Here is a 14,105-nt window from a genome sequence, read left to right on the forward strand (position 1 = left end):
AGGCACTGACTTCCCAATGGACCTGGAGACCAATGCTCTAAACCAAAGAGGATTGTTCCCAAAAAATAACTGATGGAATTTGCCTTGCTAAGTTTTGAACTTGGAAAGTTTGCCTCTTTCTTTCCAATTTCTTCCTTTTGGAACGAGAATGTCTACCTTGTTCTGTCCCACTACTATATTTTGGAAGCATCTAACTTTGTCTAGATTTATAGGTTCAACAGCTGGAGAAATTTTCCCTCAGGATGAGTCCTATCTCCAGTTTCAACCATGTCTGGATTTAGAGAATATTTAGATGTGACTCTAGGCTTCAGACTTTAGATATGCTGCTGGAATGAGCTAAGATTATGGGGGCTATCAGAATAGAATGAATGGATTTTAGATGCAAGGAGAATATTAATTTGGAGGACCAGGGGTAGAATGTTATTGACTGAATTTATATGTCCCCCAAAATTCATGTTGAAACCCTATACCCTATCTAGGCTGTATTCGGAGCTAGAAAGTAAGGTTAAATGAGGCCATAAAGGTGGGGTCCTGATCAGATAAGGTAAGATTAGCATCCTTATAACAAGAAACACCAGACAGCTTGAGAGTTCAGGCACAGGGAGGAAAGGCCACGTGGAAACTCACATAAGGAAGCCATATGCAAGCCAGAAACAAAGCCTTCCTTCACCAGAGGCCAAACCCTGCCAGAACCTTGATCTTGGACCTTTCAGCTTCCAGAACTGTAAGATAATTAATTTTTTTTAAATAGTTAATTTTTAAAGTTTATATATTTACTTTGAGAAAGAGAGAGAACATGAGGAGGGGAAGGGCAGAGAGAGGGAATCCCAAGCAGGTTCTGCACTATCAGCTCGAAGCCCAATGCAGGGCTCAAACTCACAAACCATGAGATCATGACCTGAGCCAAAATCAAGAGTAGGACTGAGCTACCCAGGTGCCCCTAATTTCTGTTTTTTAAGCCTTCTCGTCTATGGGATGGCAGCCCAAGCAGACTAACACAATTTCTATAGTGCCAGTAATAAATAGGTCAATTCCACCTTTCTGATTTAGATGGAGACGCTTTTAAATGGCTTTTGCAGGGTCATAAGAAGAAATTAAAGCTCACTGTCCTTGAACAGAAAATAAAATATGTACTTTAATGATGGCACCAAAAAAACCCCAGTATAAAAGAAAGAACAGTAGAATGTTCATCTCTCTTACAATTTTTTTTGTCTATAACAGTAGTTATCAACCTTTTTCTGTGGTGCCAGGATGGATGTTTTCATTTTATGGGCAATCCCTGAACCTTACCTGTAACTACACTCTTTTCACTTCCGGTCAAGAAATCATATGTATATGTGAAATACAGGAACGGTAATCCACACTTGGTATGCTTTTTCCCCCCAAAGTTCAGTACTTCGTATTACTCATTATATGGCTATAAAATATTCCACAATAAGCCATGGTATGGTACTGGTGTTCTATACTATTATGTACTGCCTTATTAACCTTTTTTCCAAAGGTAAAGTCTTATCTCTCCAAGTAGATTTTAAGTCTCTCAAAAGCAGAGACTAGGTATAATCTATTGTTTCTCTCTCACAGAGACAAAGTAGTGTCTTGCATTCAGATTTACGCTAAAATATAGGAGTTGCTGTTTTGCCAGTTTGGTTCCAAAGGAATAGATAAAAATTTAACAACTTCTGAATCAGAGGATAACCACAGAGGTAAACAAACACCGGGAAATATGCTTTTCACTGCCAAAGCTGAATAAGAATTTCCAAACACAGACGAGGCAAAAAGCAGAAAGTAGCAAAGAAATCACAACCAACATTAATTTATAAATATGCTTGGTGAACTTCCCTACCAAAAGACTCTCTGGCAGGCTACCTACAGCAAAAGTTACTGCAAAGCCACTTCAGGTAAATAATAAAGTGTATCCCAGATGGAATATCTCAGACAAGAGGCAGCCTACTAACATTAAGTTTTTTGCCACTAGTGACTTTGTCGAGGACACAACTTCACCAGAATTTGAGAATGTATCTCAGGCTAACTGGTATTGTAAGTTTTTTCTTATGAAAAAGGGTAAAGCAAAGTTAAAGGGTTAAACTCTCACACATATTCATAACCTTTAGTCAAATGGCAAAAAATTGAAAATTCTGAAACTTGCCTATTATTTGTTCTATAAACTAAAATCTCTAACAATATATATTGATCACTTCCTTCAAAGTAGACCTTCATTTTTCTTTTTTTTTTTTTCCCAATGTTTATTTATTTTTGAGAGAGAGACAGAGCGTGAGCAGGGGAAGGACAGAGAGAGAGGAAGACACAGAATCTGAAGCAGGCTCCAGGCTCCGAGCTGTCAGCATAAAGCCCACCAAGGGGCTCAAAGTCACAAACGTGAGATCATGACCTGAGATGCTTAACTGTGACTGAGCTACCTAGGTGTCCCAAAGCAGACCTTCATTTTAATTCTAAATTGGTTAGTATGAATTTTAAGGGTTAACAAAAAGTGTACAAGGAAATTACCTCTAAATAAGACAATGTAAAAAAATAATTTTAGTAATTATATATTTATTCTTCTAAAAAGATTAAAGGACTTCTGAGAGCCACCATTTTCCACAATACCTCCATAATGCAGGGAAGAAGTTTCCAATTTTTATACGTGAGACCAAAAGACTAATTTCACAAATAAAAGACAATGCTAACACTATAACTACTGATTTTGATCCCTAAGCAATATTACCCTCAAAAAAAGTAATGGCTCATAGGATTTATTATAATGTTTATACAAATTGTTTCTGTGGTCAATAATGGTAGATTTGGTTATGGTCGTACCTACAGGCCCAAAATATAAACTCTTATTATAGTTTAAATTCAATGAACTTTATACCTATTCTGAATTCTGTCCATCAAAATACACAAAATTGAGATCATTAAAATTCCACTGCTAAAGGGATGCCTAGATGGCTCAGTTGGTAAAGCGTCCAACTCTTGATTTCAGCTCAGGTCATGATCTCATGGTTTGTGGGATTGAGCCCCACATGGGGCTCTGCACTGGCAGCGCAGAGACTCTTTGGGATTATCTCTCTGCTCATCCCCTGCTCACACTCAAAAATAAATAAGCTTTAAAAAAAAAATTCTGCTGCTAAGACCCCTGACCAATCCAAGAAACAATCATACCAGATTCAAGAGTATTAACTACATTGCTTCTGAATATCTATACCTCCATGTCTCACAGGAAGATCTCTAAGTATCAGGCTCTTCATCTTCTTTGAAAGCATGTATTAGAAAGGCAATGAGGGCTGCCTGGGTGGTTCAGCTGGTTAACTCACGGTTCATGGGTTCATGAGATCAAGCCCCGTGGCAGAATCTGCACTGTCAGCTCAAGCCTGCTTGGGATTCTTTCTCTTCCATTGTCTCTGTCCCTCCCCGACTTGCACACATGCGCTCTCTTTCTCTCTCTCAAAATAAATAAACATAAAACAAAAAAAGAGAGCCCAATTGACAGAAAAAAAAAAAAAAAAAAAGACTTAAAAGAGCACTTCATAAAAGAGGATACCCAAATCAATAAACATTAAAAGAACATCAAATGTTGGCAAGGATATAGACAACTGGAATTCTTATTCATTGCTAGTGGGAATGTAAAATGGTATATCTGCTCTGGAAAAAGGTTTACCAATTTCTTATTAAGTTAAATATATACCTGTCCTATGAACTAGTAATTTTACACTATTTACTTAAGAGTAATGATAACATATGATCCCAAAAGATTTATACAAAATGTTCAAAAGATTTATACAAAGTGTTCACAGTAACTTCATTAATGAAAGTCAAAACCTGGAAATGACCCAAACATTCATGAATAAAAGAAACAAAAAAAAAATGATACATTAATATTATAGTATACTATTCTGCAATAAAAAAAGAAAAACCTGATACATTTAAACAACATGGATTAAGCTCACCAGGCAAAAGAAGGCTGGTTTTGAAAAGTATAAAATCTGCCTACATGAAAAACCAATAAACCTATCCCAGATACATAAGAACAGTCCTACAGTTACAAATATCACCAGCTCAGGGCACCTGGGTGGCTCAGTCAGTTAAGCGTCCAACTCAGGTCATGATCTCATGGTTTATGAGTTTGAACCCTGCCTCGGACTCAAAGTTGACAGCATGGAGCCTGCTTGGGATTCTCACTCTCCCTCTCTCTTTGGCCGTCCCTCTCTCTCTCAAAAATAAATAAGCTTAGGGGTGCTGGGTGGCTCAGTCGGTTTCAGTGTTTGACTTCCGCTCAAAGTCATGATCTCACAGCTTGTGAGTTCGAGCCCTGCGTTGGGCTCTGTGCTGACAGCTCAGAGCCTGGAGCCTGCTTCTGATTCTGTCTCCCTCTCTCTCTGCTCCTCCCCTGTTCACTCTCTCTCTCTCTCTCTCAAAAATGAATAAACATTAAAAAAAATTTTTTTAAGAAATAAGCTTAAAAATATATATATCCCCAGCTTTTCACAAATCAACAAAAATTCCCTAAAAATAACTCATCCCTCTATATGACTAATTTTATTGTTATTGTGCTTCATCTAGTATTCCACAGTATTGTTTTACTGCAAACATACAGTATTTCAGCTAAAACAATGACTTAAAATTTCTGAAAGCTACAACCCTAGAAACCTAATCAGCGTTCATAACACTGTTTCTATGGAGAAATAAATGTTAAATTCTGTGAAAATTAGTAAAAGGAAACATCATTTATAATGGAGTCTAGAGGCCAGCAGGGGGAGCTCTCATGCCCAGTACTCTTGTCCATTGCAGACCCAACAGGAAGAGAGGAACTTTACAGGTGGATACTACTCTACTATCCTGGCAGAAAGAAGCAAGTTTTTTTCCTGCCCAACAACAGCCCAGCCAATGAGACACAACTCAGCCAACGAAAAGCCACTAAGACCGCCCAGTTTCCACTAATGGACTTATTTATAACAGCCCTCCCAACATTCCTCCTTTCCTCTATAGAAAAGGGTATAACCTATCCTTTGTTCTGCAGACAAGCCATAGCTTGTTTGTCCTGGATTGCAATTTTCTGCTATTCCTGAATAAAGCTATCTTTTGCTGGTAAAATAACTGGCAGTTTTATCTTTAAGGTTAACAATTCTGAATAAACTTTTAGAACTCAATCTATACATAGAGTACTTAAACTAGACTCACTCTTAGATTTAAAAAAATAAGAACAAAAACCACATGTTCCAATAGTTTAATCCAATATATTTCTCTAACCTCATTAAATCAATAGTACAAATCTAATCTTCGATAGTGAACAAGTCTACCAAAATTACATTTTCACAAATCCCTTTAAGCAGTCACAATATTTTGTTTTGACTCTAAACTCAAACATAGAAACACAGCCTTTTGAAGGTAAAGCCAAAAATAACCATCTCTCCAAAGTTTACAAAATATCTATTAGAAAAAGAATGGTAAAATATAAACTGAACACAAAAGGAGAAATAATACACAAGAAATCCCACAATAGAAAGAGAAATTTCTATAAATATGACCCAGGAAAAGCACAAAAAGCAAACTAGTGATTAAATTATGGCTAGCATGATGGGGCGCCTGGAGCCTGCTTCAGATTCTGTGTCTCCCTCTCTCTGCCCCTCCCCTGTTCACACTCTCTTTCTCTCAAAAATAAAATAAACATTAAAAAAAATTTTTTTAATTGTGGCTACCATGAGTAGATTGCAAAGCTAAGTATAGATACATTAATTTAGTAGAAAAGAACAAGTTCTGGACTAGATCTGTATATCTAATATAACAAGGAAAGTATATAAAAGACAATGGCTACTTGAAATATGTAAAAATGTATAGGAAGCAATCAGAAAAAAATCAGTTACAGGTCAAAACCTCACAACTGAAAAATGGTACTAGAAAAATGTAGATAATGCAAAATTCAAAGGAGAACATCAGTAAAGTAAGGCAAGTTTTAATAAAGGCAATGTTACTCCGTACATCACAAATATCAAAGGCCACTGAAAGTAGATGAGAACAGGATATTGATGAGGAGAATACTTCCTAAGGCTTTGATTCTACCTTCTGGGGCATCTCAGAAACTGACAAAATATAGCTTATACCATGGTTATAAGACCAGGAAGAATGTCACTTCACAAAAGAATCTAAAATGTTCGGACAACTCTGGTTTCTCTTCAGACTGAATAAATCTTTCACCTTTTACTAAAAAAAAAATAATAAAAGGTTCTGACAGCAATAAGCTGATGAAAATTATAAATATAAACCTTAGAACCAGAAGCAGAGATATATACAAAGGCTCCAGCTAAACCAAACTACTTAGCATTTCCTAACCATATTATGCTCACTTGCCATCATCCTTACAATGTCCTCTGACTATTATCCCCGATTAATCTAACTGGGCCAACATCCTTCAAGACCTGGTTTAATGTGTCTTCCTTATTTTTCAGAAGTCTTTTCCAAATGCTTCTGTGCCCTGCTACCTACAGTTAGAGGTGTCTCTTCTACAGAATGACCTTGCTTATAATCACTTACTCAGTATCAAACTTTCTGTTTTAACACAATACTATATTTTCTAATTTGTGTATCTCCCCTCTGCTCTTTGAGAACAAAGAAATGGACTTATTTATCTTATCAAAGAATCTTAAATATTATTGATGTATAATAAATTTTTGGATAAAGTTTAGATTTTTTTAAATGATTAAACAAATGTTCTATCTAGTCTCTCATTCACAGACTCCCACTTCTAGAACAATACTAACTCACAGTAAGGGCTCAATAAAATGTTTTTTCATTAACCTAACCTACATCTGATGTTTGCCATCACTAAATGTGACCATAATGTAAATGTAACCATAGTACAAGTATTATCTCCTCACAGCCTTCCTCAGCTTAAAATCCAATTTGGAATCACATTCATTTAGTAACCTACTAAATGAAACCCAGATGAGAAACACAGAATTTAGAATGTTAATTCTAAAAGTGCTGGAATAGGTGTAATTTAAACATTTACCTGCCCAAAGGCAAGAAATCAAACAATGGCTTTCTTAAAATCTCTTACACGTGATAAATGCATCTTTTTTATCATTAAAAACATATACCCCAGGGGCGCCTGAGTGGCTCAGTCGGTTAAGCGTCAGACTACCGTTCAGGTCATGATCTCGCAGTCCGTGAGTTCGAGCCCCGCGTCGGGCTCTGTGCTGACAACTCAGAGCCTGGAGCCTGTTTCAGATTCTGTGTCTCCCTGTCTCTGACCCCCCCTCCCCCGTTCATGCTCTGTCTCTCTCTGTCTCAAAAATAAATAAACATTAAAAAAGAATTTTAAAAACATATACCCCATACTCAAAAATTACATATTTATATAATTATGTAGTATGTTTTCGCTTCAAATGACAAAAAGTGACAAATTTTAGAAAAATAATCACACAGTATCAAACAAGGCAGATAAGATACAACCCGTACACAACACAGTCTTGTTCCAAAGATCCTCCAAATTATCTTTTTTTTTTAATTTTATCAAACACTTCCTCTTTGCCAAACAGTATTTTAGTTGTTTTACAAATATTATTTCACTTAATCTTGTAAAAATCCTATGGAGTAGATATTGTTACTATTCCCATTTTACAGATGAGGAAGTTGAAGCACCAAAGTCACTTTTCTGAGTTCACATAATTAATGAGTGGCAGAGGCATGATTTGCATGCACAAAGTCAGGCTCCAGGGTTCATACTCTTAATCTCTGCTATGTTGGGTTTTTTGGGGTTTTTTTTAACATTTATTTTTGAGACAGAGAGAGACAGAACGCGAGTGGGGGAGGAGCAGAGATAGAGGGGACACAGAATCCGAAGCAGGCTCCAGGCTCTGAGCTGTTGCCCAGAGCCTGACGTGGGGCTGGAACCCACAAAACATAAGATCATGACCCAAGCCGAAGTCAGATGCTTAACCAACTGAGCCACCCAGGCACCCCATCTCTGTTATGCTTTTAAAAAGAAATTTGAATGGTAAGGTATGGTGAAGTTAGTGTACTTCACCAAGGCTGGTAGCATTATACACTGGTAAAATCCTTTTGTAAAATAATATGGCAATACTTAAGAAGAGCCAGAAATGTTCATGTGGTTAATTCTTGGGAATTTCATTTAAAGAAATATTTAAGAGTATTGTTACAGATGGTAATAAAGACTTCACAGAAATATGAAAACGTGTTTGTAATATAATATATTAACAGCCAAAGATTATGAAAAGTTTACAAATATATACACAAATGAATGACAATGTGCAAATAATAAAGTGGTTGTTGTATTGGGTAGTACTGGGGGATAATTTTTTAAATTAGTTTTTTATTACACAAGCAGTTAGTAAATAAATTCTTCTTTTAAATTCAAACAGTACATATAGATAAGGCTAAAGACATCGCCAAATCCGAGTCACTTCTTCCCTCTAGTCCTGATCCCTATCTGTCCCTCACACTTTCCCAAGAGATAATCAATGTTTGGTCTGTCTCCTTTTAGATCTTTTTCAATGCTTTTATAAGTACCCATAGAAACTTACAGTGGTATCATAATATACATACCACAATGCAACTTACTCTGTTATAAATGTAGCTCATTCCTTTGTGTACTGAATAGCATTCCATTACATAATACTAGACTATCTAGCTATTCACTTATTTTTTTTTTTTTAGTGTTTATTTTTGAGAGAGAGAGAGAGAGAGAGAGCGAGCTCGAGCGAGACAGGGGCAGAGAGAGAAGGGGACACAGAATCCGAAGCAGGCTCCAGGCTCTGAGCTGTCAACACAAAGCCTGACATGGGGCTCTAACTCACAAACCATGAGATCATGACCTGAGCCGAAGTCGGATGCTTAACCGACTGGGCCACCCAGGTGCCCCTACTAGCTACTCACTTATTGCACAGTTAGGATGTGTCTCATTTTTTCCTTCATACAACACTTGCTATGAAAAATCATGGGCATGCCTCCTTGGAGAAATATATACACATATCCATATGCTTCTCTAGTAAGCAGTAGGTCATTCACATTTTTTGGTTTAATAAATATTGCCAAATTTCCTTCCAAGTGACTCTCCCAATTTACATTCCCATAATTATCCTTCTTTTATCCGCTATTGTTTACACAGTCTCCAAATTCAAACAAACAAAAATTCCTAAAAGAATCCCATATAGCCCATCTTAGTGTAGCTGTTTAAAATAGAGAGGGGCGCCTGGCTGGCTCAGTCAGAGGAGCATGTAACTCTTGATCTCGGGGTCATGAGCTCAAGCCCCATGCTGGTTGTAGACATTACTTAAAGAAATAAAATATATAGAGGCGCCTGGGTGGCTCAGTCGGTTGAGCTTCCAACTTCGGCTCAGGTCATGATCTCACAGTCGGTGAGTTCCAGCCCCGCATCGGGCTCTGTGCTGACAGCTCAGAGCCTGGAGCCTGCTTCAGATTCTGTGTCTCCCTCTCTCTCTGACCCTCTCCCGTTCATGCTCTGTCTCTCTGTCTCAAAAATAAATAAACATTTAAAAAAAAATTTTTTTAATAAAAAAATTAAACATATAAACATATATATAAAGGAGCAAATGAATCCCTATTTCTCTTGTTACTGAGAAGATATAAATCTAGCTGTCTATATTATATCCTAGTTTATATCCCTGAGCATAACATCTATAATTCAAAGCAGAAAACAGTGTGGCAATTCATATACTGCTTGGCCTTAGTGCTCAAAGATATAATGTTGATAGTACTGCTCTGTGTGGGTTTGTAGAAACTAAAAGTGGATCCAGTCATTTCTTCTACATCCATACAAAGTTGTTCTTGGCTTTACCACAACACACATGGTTAGTACAGGTTGTAGAATATATTGTGGCTCCATATCTTCACTTCACAGACTGCCAAGGCCTGTAGTCAAAATGAACCACCCTATCTTTGCAGAGTGTCGGTTTGGACCATCTGCCACTACTTCTGTTCCCCAGTATCCCTAAGCTTTGCTGCACTGCATAAAACAATTGAAGTAGTCTAAGAGAAAATTGTGCTTCCACCATCCTATTGGTTTTTATTAACAAGCATATGTGAAGAAAAAAATAATACAGAATGGAGTCTGTGCTACACAGTAAAGCTACTTTGTCAATGAATGAACCAGTAGTAACTTATAAACAGAGTATAAATGAAGAAACATGCAAGTTGTACAACTTTTCTTCTACTAAGAATGACAGTTCATATTATGAAGCATACCAAACATGCCACTTTATAGTTAACAACTTCAAATAATTCAAGAATGTGTCTTTGAAAACTGCCCATAAGAGAAGAACATAAATCAAAAAAGACACCACTTAGTTTATGGTCACAGAAATCTACTGTATACTTAAATGCTGCAGGAGAGTCTTAAAAATGTCATGAAAAAAATGCCTTCTTTTATTTTCCATAACATAACAAAATGACTTTTCAACATATGCTGATGACAAGTTTTCTAGTTCATTCACTTGCTCCCAGCAGTTTCTCAAATCAAATACACAATTTATCATTCTTCTGGTTCATAAGCTTCTGACTACCAGCAACATGGCACTCATCAGTTCAACTATATTAAAATATAAGTTTACAAGTACCCTCTTTTCTGCCAGAGGGGAAAAAAAGCTTAGTCAAAACATCTAGTAGCCCAAATCCCTTTGGAAATTTAACCAAAATGTAATGACAGGTTGTCATCAGTGCTTTAACCTTAAACATATTAAAATTAGTAACAGCTGTTGCATCTAACCTAGCATTTTACTACTTTTTAAAATTTTAATTCTAGTATAGTTAACATATAGTGCTATATTAGTTCCAAGTATACAACATAGTGATTCAACAATTTTATACATTACTCAGTGCTCATTGTGATAAGTGCACTTTAATCCCCCTCACCTATTTCACCCATCCATAGCATTTTACTCTTTAAAAAGCACTTTCACAGAAACTATCTCATAAGATTTTTTAAATAGTTTTATGAGATAAGGATAACATATATATCTGTGTTGATGCTTTTGTTCTAAGGAGAGGAGGGAGAAAGGAAGGGATAAAAGGCAAGGAGGGAAAGGAGGCAGGGAGGCAAAAAAAGTAGGAAGACAGGAAGGAAGGAGGGAAGGCCATCGCCCACATAAACGTAGGCCCACACATAAGTACGTATGTTTTCAGGTTCCCTAAAGGAACCAGTGATGTTTTCCTTTCACCAGCATCCCCCCAAACCTGCTAAGCCAATCACTTTAAATACCCATGAATTTAAAATCATTTATAATTTCTTCCCCTTTGCAGAAACTTTATTATTCACTAATATGTTCACAGGGTATGTCCAATCCTCCAATTAGTTTTCACAAATGAGAAAGCCACAAATAGTAACACACATTTACATCACCAACAAATGACTACAGAATTAAAAGTCAGACCTTTTATAATCTACCATCGGTACTAGCCAAACACATAATATTCAAGTTGGAAGCTGTTTCCTTGTGCCTTTTAATTAAGAAATCATGAAATTTTTCCTACAGTTCTATGAGAATTCACCCATCCTTATGTATCACTAAGATCCTTGCTGAAAGGCATTACAAAAAAACTACCTTAGAAGAGAACAAATTAATGTAATTTGTAACAAAAAAAAAAGTTGGTCAGAAGAAAACATATTAATGAAATTTGGAATTATTCTTGTCCTCTTCCATACAGTTTTTAACATTCTTCTTGGCAAACTGGGGAATAAGAAAACATAGAGTATTCTATTCTCAATGCTGCTGTCACTTGGGAAGAATTACTGTTGAAAACAAACTGATATCTTGGCAGCCATACGTTACAAATGACAAAAATGTCATTTTCAGTACTATTAATGGTAACAACATATACGATCTGACAGAACTTCATATGCTATTCTTTCTCATATCAAAAGCAAGTCTGAAAAAAATCACATAAATGGGTAAGAGTCAGGTGTGGACAATACTGAATTCTTTAAAGAAATTTACATATTGGGGCACCTGAGTGGCTCAGTCTGTTAAGCGTCTGACCTCAGCTCAGGTCATGATCTCGTGGCTCACAATTTCGAGCCCCGTGCCAGGCTCTGTGCTGACAGCTCAGAACCTGGAGCCTGCTTCGGATTCTGTGCCTCCCTCTCTCTCTGCCCCTCCACACCCCTCGTGCTCTGCCTCTCTCACTCTCACTCTCTCTCAAAAATAAATAAAAAACGTTAAAAAAAAAAAGAAATTCACATATTTACAACTGCCAAAATGAGCTCTTCTCAAGAGTGTTTACCAATACTTTACAACTAGAAAATGCATACCAATCTGGTAATGACAATGTTTTAATCTGAAAATTTTAAATTAAAATGATAATAGGGGTGCCTGGGTGGCTTAGTCAGTTAAGTGTCTGACTTTGGCTCAGGTCATGATCTCGCGGTTCATGGGTTCAAGCCCTGCATTGGGTTCTGTGCTGACAGCTCAGAGCCTGGAGCCTGCTTCAGATTCTGTGTCTCCCTCTCTCTCTCTACCCCTCCCTTGCTTGTGCTGTCTCTCTCACTCTCTTAAAAATAAATAAACATTAAAAACATTTTTAATAATAAAATCTAACAGCTTCAAATTTTTGTAGAAAGGCCTCATGTACCATAGATACTTAATTTTCATGAATATTTTAGATATTCTTCCTGATCTTAGATTTTCAAATAGCAATAATACATATTCTTTCTATCCTAAACTCTCATTCACAAATTTTAGACAGGTACCTAACTATAAAATTATTAGCACAGATGGCAAAACACTAACACTAACCCATAAGCATGGAGGAAAAAGTCATTACTATTCCACTAAACACTCAGGTAGAACAGACAACAGCATTACCAGTTTATGGTTTGAAGAAAAATGAAAAGAAAGTTATTTCAACAAATGAAAGTTAATTTGTTTAAATGATGAAAATGTTCATTGTTTTCCAATTTTCCTTATCAACCAAACTCTAATTATTCAGTTAATCTAGTTTCATAAATGAGTTTTCTTCTTTAAAAGAGATTGCATTTTAAAGTTGAATGTAACTTTTAAGTCAATTAATCTGTAACTAAAGAATGACCTTCCCTGTATTCATTCACTAAATATTTCCCAAGGAATTTTTGTCCTATTTATGTACAAAAATTTTATTACTTTTTTCATTACTCTACATACACCATGACTTCATGGCAGTGGTTATTGAGTCATCAGGAAATAAAGTAATTTACTAAAAGAATCCATTTAGAAAAGGCATTTTTTACAAATAAAAATTTTTATGTAATTTTATTAAAACACCAAAAATAATGTCACAGAATAAACATATATAAGAAAAACTAGAATGAAGCTATCAAAGAGAGTTTGGCCTTGAACCCAAACTCCTGCAAAGGGTAGGTTTCAAAATGACGTAAGAAATTAATTCATACTGGGAATGCAAGCTGGTGCAGCCACTCTGGAAAACAGTATGGAGGTTCCTCAAAAAACTAAAAATAGAACTACCCTACAACCCAGCAATTGCACTACTAGGCATTGATCCACGGGATACAGGTGTGCTGTTTCAAAGGGACACATGCACCCACATGTTTATAGCAGCACTATCAACAACAGCCAAAGTATGGAAAGAGCCCAAATGTCCAACGATGGATGAATGGATAAAGAAGATGTGGTATATATATATACATATATATATATATATATATATATATGTATATATATATATATATACATATATATACATATATACACACAATGGAGTATTACTCGGCAATCAAAAAGAATGAAATCTTGCCATTTGCAACTACATGGATGGAACTGGAGGGTATTATGCTAAGCGAAATTAGAGAAAGACAAAAATCCTATGACTTCACTCATATGAGTACTTTAAGAGACAAAACAGGGGCGCCTGGGTGGCGCAGTCGGTTAAGCGTCCGACTTCAGCCAGGTCACGATCTCGCGGTCTGTGAGTTTGAGCCCCGCGTCAGGCTCTGGGCTGATGGCTCGGAGCCTGGAGCCTGTTTCCGATTCTGTGTCTCCCTCTCTCTCTGCCCCTCCCCCGTTCATGCTCTGTCTCTCTCTGTCCCAAAAATAAAATAAATAAATAATGTTGAAAAAAAAAAAGAGACAAAACAGATGAAC

The 14,105-nt window shown here is 36.5% G+C and overlaps 1 protein-coding gene and 1 long non-coding RNA gene across 3 annotated transcripts in view; both read right to left on the reverse strand.

The window, feature by feature from the left end:
- The window catches only part of USP32 (ubiquitin specific peptidase 32), a 233,469-nt gene that overhangs the window by 186,814 nt on the left and 32,550 nt on the right, over window positions 1-14,105 (reverse strand). The gene's annotated exons all lie outside the window — the stretch shown is intronic.
- The window catches only part of LOC145713121 (uncharacterized), a 37,675-nt gene continuing 32,265 nt past the window's right edge, over window positions 8,696-14,105 (reverse strand). Inside the window, exon 2 of the long non-coding RNA XR_014136074.1 lies at window positions 8,696-13,872. This is a non-coding gene — a long non-coding RNA (uncharacterized LOC145713121). The remainder of the gene's footprint in view (window positions 13,873-14,105) is intronic.

This window comes from Panthera onca, chromosome E1 (genome assembly GCF_046562875.1).
Source record: "Panthera onca isolate mPanOnc1 chromosome E1, mPanOnc1 haplotype 2, whole genome shotgun sequence".
NCBI classification, from domain to species: Eukaryota; Metazoa; Chordata; class Mammalia; order Carnivora; family Felidae; genus Panthera; species Panthera onca.